This window comes from Desmodus rotundus, chromosome 5 (genome assembly GCF_022682495.2).
Source record: "Desmodus rotundus isolate HL8 chromosome 5, HLdesRot8A.1, whole genome shotgun sequence".
In the NCBI taxonomy this organism is placed as follows: Eukaryota; Metazoa; Chordata; class Mammalia; order Chiroptera; family Phyllostomidae; genus Desmodus; species Desmodus rotundus.
The window spans coordinates 7,715,174-7,725,790 of record NC_071391.1 but is presented as its reverse complement, the minus strand read 5'-3'; the positions used below and the strand labels follow the sequence as shown (position 1 = coordinate 7,725,790).

The following is a 10,617-nucleotide window of genomic DNA, read 5'->3' as shown; positions in this document are numbered from 1 at the left end:
CTGTAAAATGGAAATGACAGACCTACCGCACAGGTAGTGTCTCACCCATGAGGTAATATGTGGAAAGCAGCCAGCACCGTTCTAAATGCTAGCTACTTGATACGCTTTCTATTTCTTCCCCCAGAGCAGCGCAGAGATGAGTAGGTTGGCTGATTATAGCATTAGGTTGGCTGAGTCAGGGAGATCAAAGACATAAAACATTCCTTGAAAACAGGAAACCACTGATGTTGCTAATAACAGAATGCTATAGCATGGCCAAGTCAGGTTGGGGGACCGTTTTCATGGAAACGGATAGAAGTCACCACAGTATCTTGACACGTAGAGGACACTTGCAACGTGTGGGTGTTGGGAACATCGCTGGGACTATAGCAGTGCTGACCGAGCTCCTCTTCTGTCCTGTCCAGCTGGGACGTCGTCACAGGGGCGGGCAGAGGAGGAACCATCCTTCCTACCAGCTCACTGAGCAGTTCTCCCAGGGAGGAGGGATGAATCTGAAACTTACCTTCCTGGTTAATTACCAGGAATTTTGTGGATGATGAAGAATGTGAAGTCCCCCAGGGTCACTCAGAGCCTATACCCTGGAGAATATTGGGCAGCACCCTCCCTGGCTTCAGCCCCTCTTGTTACCTGCCCATGTGGATCCTTAATAGCAGTGCTGGGCCTTGAATGTGGGGTGGGAGGCCAGTGGAGGCAGTCACCAGTTACAACTATGTACATGTACATTATTCACTCATTCGACAAATAACTGCCCACACGTGGCTAGGAATAGAGTAGTGAGCAAATGGATCTGGTCCCTGCGGTCAGGAAGTTTTGAGTCTAGTCGGGGGGAGACAATAAGCTGGTAAACAGAGTGTGACAACTGCTACGAAGGAGATAAGGAGGTGAAATATTGGTAGAGAATGAGAGTGGTCATGGTGGTGGAGGGTGGTCAGGGAAAACTCTGAGCTATGGCTTTTGAGCCAGACCTGGGCAGGGGGAAAGCAGGAACATTTTCAGCAAAGCCAGCAAGCAGTTTGGGCCAAGGCCATGAAGCAGGAAAGAACTTGACCTTTCAAAACCAGAAAGCAATCTTCAAGTTTGGACTATGCTAAGTACAGTGGGAAAGATTTTCAGCAGGGGGTGACAGGATGCCACGTCTATGTTTCGACTGTGCAAGCTGAGTGAAGCAGGGCAAGATGGGGAGCTCAGAGAGGCAGGAGGCCCCTGCGGGGAGGGACAGGACGTTTGGAGGTGCTGCTGTGGCTGTTTCAGACAGGCCCACTCGGGGGCTGGATACCCGGTGAGAAAGGAGGAGTTCCTCACTCAGCTCAGGAGTTCCCCAACAGTCAGAGCAGCCTCAGGGTCTCGACAACATGCTGGGAGTTGGTACAAGAGCAGGGACGACCCGAACCACAGTCTGCACCAGTTACCTCTTCATAAACTCTCTTGCAGTGCCTGGGGTGAGCTGGTAGCTTCTTAAGACAGGTTTGAGATGACAGCGAGCCAAGGAGTGGCAGGTGGACAGATCAGGACTTCGGAAGAGACTGGCCTAGTGCTGGAGACTGTGGGAGGGACTGAAGGCCTCTGCGATGTGCGCAGTGCTCAGAAGTTTGGGGTTTGCCATCACTAGTAATGCAACCTGGATGTGGGGATCAATGTACATAATGGGAGGACTTTAGACCCTCTGGGTCAGTGCGCCCAGACTTTTATTTTAAAAGACGTTTCAAAGTTATATTGTCTTGTGTTATAACATTCTAATGTAATTATACCATTTTCTCTTCTAAGAATCATCACATACTTTATTTTCTCTATTTTTTTTAGTTCAGCTTTTTATCGAATGTGTTATAAAACAGGTGTAGTTAAAAAGACCAAAGCCTATGTCATCACCAGACTCCTCAGATTCTTCTTGTTACAGAACAGACAGGGGGGGTTCACAATATACTATTACAGGAAGGATTCCCCCTTTCTCTCTGGGGGTACACCCCTCCTACTAGGTTCGCAATGCCCGCTGCCAGAGGAAAGACGTCTCTCAATGCCATAGACTGGTGAAAAGGAAAGAAATTATTTATTTAAAAGATATACAGACTTAGAGTAATGACTTAATGTCTTCATTAAAATACTAAAGTTCTTTAGAATACCCACGAATGCACACAGTCCTTCCTTCTCCCTCTGCCCAGTCTGGGGTACTGTATCTCAGGAAAAGAAGTAGAAGTTTGCCTTTTCATGAAGATGGCGCCCAAAGCGAAGAAGGAAGCCCCTGCCCCTCCCAAAGCCAAAGCCAAGGCAAAGGCTTTGAAGGCAAAGAAAGCAGTGCTAAAAGGCGTCCACAGCCACAAAAAAAAAGAAGATCCACATGACAACCACCTTCAGGAGGCCTAAGACACTGAAGCTCTGAAGGCAGTCTAAATATCCTCGGAAGAGCACCCCCAGGAGGAACAAGCTTGACCACTACGCCATCATCAAGTTCCCCCTGACTACTGAGTCAGCCATGAAGAAGACAGAAGACAACAATACACTTGTGTTCATTGTGGATGTCAAGGCCAACAAGCACCAGATCAAACAGGCTGTGAAGAAGCTGTATGATACTGATGTGGCCAAGGTCAATACCCTGATCAGGCCTGATAGGGAGAAGAAGGCATATGTTTGACTGGCTCCAGACTATGATGCTTTGGATGTTGCCAACAAAATTGGGATCATCTAAACTGAGTCCAGCTGGCTAATTCTAAATATAAAAATTTTATACTAAAAAAAAAAAGAAGTAGAAGCCCCGTGATTCAGGCTCTGGCACCATCAGCAGTGTCGCCGCCACAGGGTCCCCACTCTGCCAAAGCCGCGTGGTTCTCTCCCCCTATTCCACCAAAGCTGTGTGGTCCTCTTCCCCCTACTCCCCCAAAACCGTGTGGTCCTTTCTTGCTTCTCTGCCCAAGCAGTGTGGTCCTCTCCTGGTATGGCTGCCATGCCTGGGTTTAAATCCCAGCACCAGTCTTCCTTTGCAGCCCCATGTCTGACTCCTCCTCCAGTCAGTTACACCTGCCAGCATCCCCGTATTCTTCCAGCTTTCCTGGGCTGCCATAGTAAGTCTGGGCAGGTGTGGCCCCATGGCATAGAGCCAATATTCTCCAAGCTCTCACGCAGGAGCTGTAACCAGGGCGAGTTGCTTCCCAGTTACATCCTGGGTGGAAGTCACTCCCATCCCCCTGGTTCAAAGCATGGCCACAGCTATTTAACATATCTATGAAACCAGTTAAAGGTTATAGATATGTTAAATGACCATGCCAGAGGTTAGCTGCAAAGCTGTTGCTATATAAAACAGCTCTCAATGGCCCTGCTCCATGTGTCCCTTCCCCCAGCTCAGGCTTGTGGGGGTGAGGACATCCTATATATATTTTTCTAATATTTCCTGGACACCTTGAGTTCTCGACCCCATTACAAATCCCTATGTGGGGCTCCCCTCTTGGCTGCACCCTGTTTCATTTTGACACCAGAAAAGTTGGTATTCAGGCTGCCTGTCACTACCAGAAACAATGAGTAGAGACAAGGATCAAATCTTTGTGGGCACTTTATTCAGATGGCCGGTGGTCTGAGAGGACGGCAGGTTGTGTACCCTAAAAACTGTCTTAACTTCTCATCTCAAGCTGACCTTTTTTATAAGGAGAAGAAAGGGTGAGTAAGGGGGTTAGAAAAAAGGGCTAGTTGAGTAAGAGTTGCAGTCAGGGCAATTTTCCTAGTACTTCTTTCCGTGTGGATCAAAGTTCTTTATCTGCATCACAGACGTTCCCTCCCTGGAACACAATGGCTCAAATACTGTCCCCAAGGCTTGTAGACGCCCCAAGCACAAAGGTTGACTTGCTTTTCCACCTCCTGGAGTCACGTCTTCATGCATTCCAGTTCCTAGAATAGCAACTCTCCACCTGCATTAGTCACTTAGGCCCATTAGCTAAGGCTAAAATCTTTAACTCTTGAGTTCCCCTATCACTTCCACTTTCTCCTCCTCCTCCAGGGTGGCAGAGATGGAGGGGGTGAAGCACCAGCTCCCAGGGCGGGGTCCACCAGCCCCTACATTGCAGATGAGGCTGTCCATGTTGACAATGGCCAGAGCCTTTGCAAACAAGCCTGACCAGAAAGGTTCACCATTTATTCCAGCTGCTTTAATGAGGACATCAATCTTATCCTCCATCACCGTCACTTCATCATCATTCAGGATAAGGGCCCACAATGCAGCTGTGTGCCCTGACCAGGAATTAAACCAGTGACCTTTTGGTCTGTGGGGCCTGGTCCCCAATTGGAGGTGGGTGAAAGGCAACTGATTGATGTTTCTCACATCGATGTTTCCCTCCCTGTCTTTCTCCTTCCCTTCCCTTCTCTCTAAAAATAAATAAATATGATCTTTTTAAAAAAGTTTTGATAATCAACACCCAAATTTTATGCTTCTCTTTTTCTACTTCTATCAATTTTCTGACATATTTAACATAACCATGAATATCTTTTCAGTCACTAGAGCAATTGAAGACTCCAGTAAAAACTCAAGAAAAGACACTATGTCTTGAAGAACTCCGGCATGTTATATACATTCCATGTTGCGCTTGGTTTCCCATCTCTTCTTGGCTTGGATCCCCATGCAAGTCTCTTCTTTTTTTTTTAGCAACCTGTGGCTCTTTAGCTTCCTTTTCGGCTTTTACAAAGTCATGGCGGGCATTCGCTTTGGCAGTTTTTACACCACACTCTTGGGTAGCTAGCTGTTTGCTGAGTTCCTCAGCTTTCTCCTTATTCTGCTCTTTCTCTTTTTTTAAAAGATTTTATTTATTCATTTTTAGATAGAGGGAAGGAGAAAGAGAGAAACAGCAATGTGTTGTTGCCTCTCACATTCCCCCCACCATGGACCTGGCCTGCAACCCAGGCATGTGCCCTAGACTGGGAATCGAACCAGTGATCACTTGATTCTCAGCCCAGCACTCAACCACTGAGCCACACCAGCCAGGGCATTGTATTCCACTCTTTCCACAGCCTGGTCTATGCTCTTTTCAAAGATGGATTTCTCCGGGTTCATTTTTCTCTTTTTAACAAGGGGTTCAAAGCTGTCATTGACTCCAAAATACTAAGTTCCTTCCCCTGGGTTTTGTTGGAGGACTGCCCACTGTGAGATTCTTCTTCATTTTTCAATTTATCCTTTCTGGAGTGTTTTCTTCTTTTCCTTTTGAGTCTTGAAGTTGAGTGTTTTTTTATGCAATTCTTGAAATTTAATTCTAGAAGGGCACTCTTACTATACATTTACACTTGCCTTTGCTTCAGTTTCTGGTGCATCTGTAGGGAAATTCAGTTTTTGTAATGATCCCATCTTCTTTATGTCCCTGTAAGTAAAGCCCAGAGTTCTCTATGTCTTCATCTTCATAATTCAACTCAACCTCACTTTCACCTGAGCCCGGAGGTAGCAGCCCACTCCACATCTTTCTTCATCAGGAGCGCACCCCCAAACCTCTCTTTTTTCACCCTACCCGTAAGAAGCCATTTCAGACATTTCTCCCCAAATCGAAACCCCTCTTAGAATTTTCATACTCCAGATAGCTATTTGTGTTCTGTATGCTCATTAGTGTTTTGAGAGTGAGAAGGATTTTTTCATTAAAGATTTTATTTATTTATTTTAGAGAGAGGGGGAGGGAGGGAGAAAGAGAGGGAGGGAAACGTTGGTGTGAGAGATGTCGATCAGTGGCCTCTTGCACACCCCCAACTGGGGACCTGGCCTGACTGGGAATCAAACCAGTGACCTTTTGGTGTGCAGACAGGTCCTTCATCCCCTGAGCCTGGAGAGTGCTTTTAGCAACTACAGATCACGGCCACAGCCGCGTTCCAGTTCAGCTGGTCTTCATTGGACAATGTAAAGTCTCCTGATTGCTCTAATAACAGTCCGAGTCACAGATGAGAGTCTGGGGACCGAGAGGTTCGGAAGTGAAGCGGATCACAGAGTGAGGGGTTCCCAGGCCTGTTTTCTCCGGGGCCTCCTCCATAGTGCCTGCCCCTCCGGGAGCTGGGACTGCGGCCTGGTCTCTGCAGCACAGCCCAGTCCTGCTCAAAGTGCCGGCCTCACAGCGGCACCTGGGCGCGAATTGTCTGTTACCTGGCCACGCTGAGGTAAGTACAGGAATCGAGAGTAAGGCTTTAGAGGTGTTTGTAGAAAGCTGATGGGGAAATTGTATGCCTGCTCACTCTAATAATAAAAACTCTGGTCTTGGATACTGTTTTTTTGTTGTTGTTGTTTTGGGGGGGTTTTTTGGCTTTCAGTTTTCTGATTCGTTTTCATTATATTTACGGAAGTGTTGACCCCTGATGGGTTGGATTTCTGTTTTTTAAGATGGTCCTTTATGACTGATATTTGAGAAGCACAGGGTGGAAGCTGCATGCCCTGCACACACCACATAGAGAGCCTTTGACCTCAGGATTAAAGAAAGAAAAATAATGTGGTTGTTTAGTCGTGCTAACAGGTGGATGGAGCGAAAAGGTCTCTTAGTCTGGGCTGACACAGCCTCAAGGTCATCAAAGCCTGGCTTCTGGAAGGTCTTCCAGCCCCGGGGCATGGCTTCCCACTACCCCACACTTACTTCTGGAGAGGACCGGCTGCTCAGCCCAGCAGTGGGGCCACGAGGTCAGGTGTGAGCCCCCTGCTCGGACTAATCTTGTCCTCAGAGCTCTCCCTGGGGTTTTCACCAGTGTCTAAAGGGCACACAGCCTGTGCCCCACACAGAGGACGTCACTCTGAGTCAGGCTCCTCCCACAGAAGCCTACAGGTCTGGTGATGGAGGCAGATGTTTAAAGCACTTTGATGCTGTATATGTATTCATATATGTGAAGTACTTGGGGAGCACGGAGCTGGGAACGTCTGACTTTGCCGCAGTGGCAGCGACTTCAAAACGGGATCTTAAGGTCAAGTAGGAGTTGCAGGCAGACAGGATGGGGAAGGGCCCTCTGGCCAGGAGATGAGCTTGGATCAAAAGTCAGGAGGACTGGGGTGTCACGGCCATGCTGGGGAACATTGACCACTTCCGCATGGCTGTGGGCAGGATGACAAACCCAAGGGGAGAAATGAGCCAGGAAAGTTAGGAAGATGCCAGATCACACAGGGTCTCACACACTAGAACCCTGGCAGAAAGACAGAGATGGCTGGACTCGGTAAGTGCCCTGCGGAGGCAGAGAGGGGGCAGGAAGTACACTTCAGGGACAATTAGAGGTAGGGTTCGGTTGGAAGACCCATGGGATTTCTTTGCGGGCATGAGAGGGTATAGGTTTGAATCTGGGGGCTCAGAGCAATGGCAGACAAGGATGAGGAAGCCTCTTCCTGAGTTACACCCAGTGTCAGGGCCAAGGGCAGGATGTAAGGAGAGGGAAGGCCAGACTGGAAGCCTCTTTTGCTTCAGGGTGGACCTCTCCTATGGGCATGAATGAGGCCCTAAGTGGTTGCCAGTCTGCTGATTCCAGTCCAGACAGGGCACCCAGATGACTCTGAAACCTGGCAGGCGATTACTCCCAGCTGCCAGCACCTGGGAAGGGCTGGCTCCTGCTCACGGGGGCCCCCTCGGCTCGGCGGCCTAGAAACAGGGGAGGCGCTGCCTTAACTTGAGGTAACCTGTCGCCCTTGGAGAAAGTAGAATCATAGGTTAGAACAGAATGTAAAGATTATCTACTCAAAACCATCTTCTCTCTAAGAAAGGAGAGCCCTGGCCAGTGTGGCTCGGTTGGTTGGAGTATCATGCCATAAACTGAAAGACTGCGGGTTTGATTCCTGGTCAGGGCGCATGCCTAGGGTTTGGGTTTGATCCCTGGTCAGGGCGCCTATGGGAGGCAAGAGATAGATGTTGCTCTCTCACATCTCTCTCTCTCTCTCTCTCTCTCTCTCTCTCTTTCCCTACCTCTTTCTCTCTCTCTAAAAGCAGTGGGAAAAAAGTTCCTGGGTGAGGTTTAAAAAAAAAAGGAAAGAAAAGAGAGAGGTGCAAAGCGAGGACAATGTACTTGGGCCTATTTACCCGTGTGTGGTGTTCTTACGGCACACCAGTGATCTGGTCGTCCCCTGCTGTGCAGGGCTTCCAGATAGAGATGGCTGAGGACATTAAATGGCCATTCCAGGGCAGGGTGTCATCACCCCCAGGGGCAGGACTCAGAGGCAAGGGATGAGGGATGCTGCTCCAAGGTCATCCAAGGTCATCCACAGCTGACGTGATTGGTGGCTGCCACTGTAGTGATGCTTTCTACATTTTATCCAGGGTTTTTAGTCAATCTCAGGTTCCTAACTGCTGAGTGATTTCTGGACAAGCCAGTCTCTGGGCCTCAGTTTCCCTGTCTTCATGGTGAGGCCAGTTAATCAGCAGGCTCTCCTCCACCACTGGGTACAGCACTCCTGGGCCCTGTTGCACCTCGGCTAGGTCCTGGGCCGTGCAGGTCAACTGGGCTCTTGCTTCAGGCCCGTGGCTGCCCTCCTCCTGTGTGTTCAGCTCTGCCCCTATGGCCGCTGGCAGCTCCCTTTCCTGGCAGTGCTTCCTCTACCCTCCCCCGCAGCCTTGCAAGGTTGGTCATGCACAAACTGGGCCCCGCGTACCTGACGGTGAACATGGGAGAACCACTGGAGCGCAGCAGCGACGTTCCTGCCCAGCTCTGCCAGCTCCTGAAGCCTGGGGACCAGCAGCAGCAGACTTTGGCTCAGCCACCACCTGTGGTACAATCAGATGATTCCATCAGATGCTACGTGGCCTCCAACCATCTGGGTGTGTGTGTCAGCGTCAGCTCTGAAGGTGGGCATTGGTGTCATTCACCTGCATTTGTAACAGCCCTAAAGTGGTTTTCTACCTATTATGTCAGGCACTTACAACAACCACCCCGGGAGGTAAGCAGGAAGTGTATGTTCCTCTTTTTGACAAATGGGAACTCTGACCCTCGGAAGGGTTAAATGAGTTGCCTGAGGTGATGTTAGTTTGGAAAGAGCCTATACTTTAGAACTGGAACTGAAAGGCAAATTCCAGTTTTGCCAATTACATAACCTCACTAAGCTTTGATCTCTCAACTGTACAACAAGACAATAAGGTCACGTCTGCTTCTTAGTAACTTCCCTCCTTTCAATCACCTCTTGGCTGAGCACTAGCAGTGAGGGCCAGCTGCACAGCAAACCCAAGGTTGGGGGCCAGTGGGCTGGAGACTAGCCTGGTCAGGCCCCGCAAGTCCCTAACCAAGTGTACTGGGGCCTCCAAACCCTGGGTCTCCTCCAGGTGAGGGGAGAGGACCCAGGCACGGCAAAGGGTGAGGGCAGGGGGAGACTTCCGCCCAGGCTCGGAGACTCTTTGGAATCCTCAGGTGCCATAAGCATGGTGCCCAAGCGCGGGGGTGCTTTGTGGTGTTGGATCAGGTCCTGCCGTCTGTAATTGTCTTGGCCGTTGCCAGTAACTAGATCAAAGATGAAAGAGCACTGACCTTTAAGTCAGAGAACCTGAATTTCTAGTTTTTGTTCCGCCACTAATTTGCTATGCAGCCTTGATCAAGTCCTTCATCTCGCTGGCCTTGGCCATCTTGTTGGTGTAATACAGCCTTTGATGGCATTAGGAACGAGCGAGCGTCTGCCCTTAAACTTAGAGAACTTGAAAGCAGAATGGAAGAGCTGCTGGCAGCTCTTCCTCCCACGGGACACTGCCTGCCTCGTCCACTCTGAGCCTGGCGTGAGTGGACGGGTAGCTGTTGCATGAAGGAATGAATGGCTTTAGGTTTGCCCATTAATCACGGAGACACATTATCGTCAAGGCAGTGTGATTTGGCGGAAAGGGCATGGGCTGCCGAGTCAGACGAACTCCATCTCTGCTTCTAAACTGTGGGGCCCTGAGCAGACTGCTCAGTCTCTCTGAGCCTTAGTGTCCTTAGTGGTCCTTGTAGGATCACTAGAGGATTAAAACAGATAATGGATTAAAAGGATTTACCGCAGTGCTTGCTTAGTGCATAGTAAATGCTCGAGAAATGTCACTTATCACCCGGACCAGCCTGGCTCACTGGGTTGGGCATCATCCTGCAAATCGAAGGGTCACAGGTTTGATTCTGGGTCAGGGCACATGCCTGGGTTTCGGGCCAGGTCCCTGGTTTGGGGCGTGTGTGTGAGAGGCAGCTGATCGATTGTTTCTCTCCCTCTCTTTCTCCCTCCTTTAATAGATAACATCTTAAAAAGAAAAATGTTAATTATCAGATTATCAGAGCTGATAGCGAAGAACAACCCAAACCTTGGCAGTGGCCCGAAAGACCTGGCACTGCTGGTACGTTACCAACAGCAATAATGGCAGATCCTTCGCATTGGGGAAGTTCTTCAGAAACTGTCCGGTGTTTTTAGTTTTTATTGCTTTTGTCTGATTTTTGTTTTTATAATCCTGTAGGGTAGCTATTGCCTCCATTTTACGGATGAGGAGGCCGAGGCTCGGAGGGATAAAGTGGCCTGGCCAAGGAAGGCCACAGCACTAAAGGCGAGAGCTTGTTCTGGAATCCAGGCTCTCTATTACCTGTATTCGGTGGGGGCCAGCTCATGGTCCATCGGGCCACTGTCCTTCCCTGGCTGGGACACAGAGAGACATACTGTAAACATGCGTGCGTGATGACCTTATATGGTGTGATTTCCAAGGATTAGAC

At 49.3% G+C, this 10,617-nt stretch overlaps 2 pseudogenes; one reads left to right on the top strand and one right to left on the bottom strand.

Moving 5' to 3' along the window:
- Window positions 1–2,208: 2,208 nt before the first annotated feature.
- LOC112317236 (large ribosomal subunit protein uL23 pseudogene) lies at window positions 2,209–2,728 on the top strand (annotated as a pseudogene).
- A 1,812-nt stretch (window positions 2,729–4,540) lies between these two features.
- LOC112317235 (protein FAM204A-like) lies at window positions 4,541–5,423 on the bottom strand (annotated as a pseudogene).
- Window positions 5,424–10,617: the final 5,194 nt, after the last annotated feature.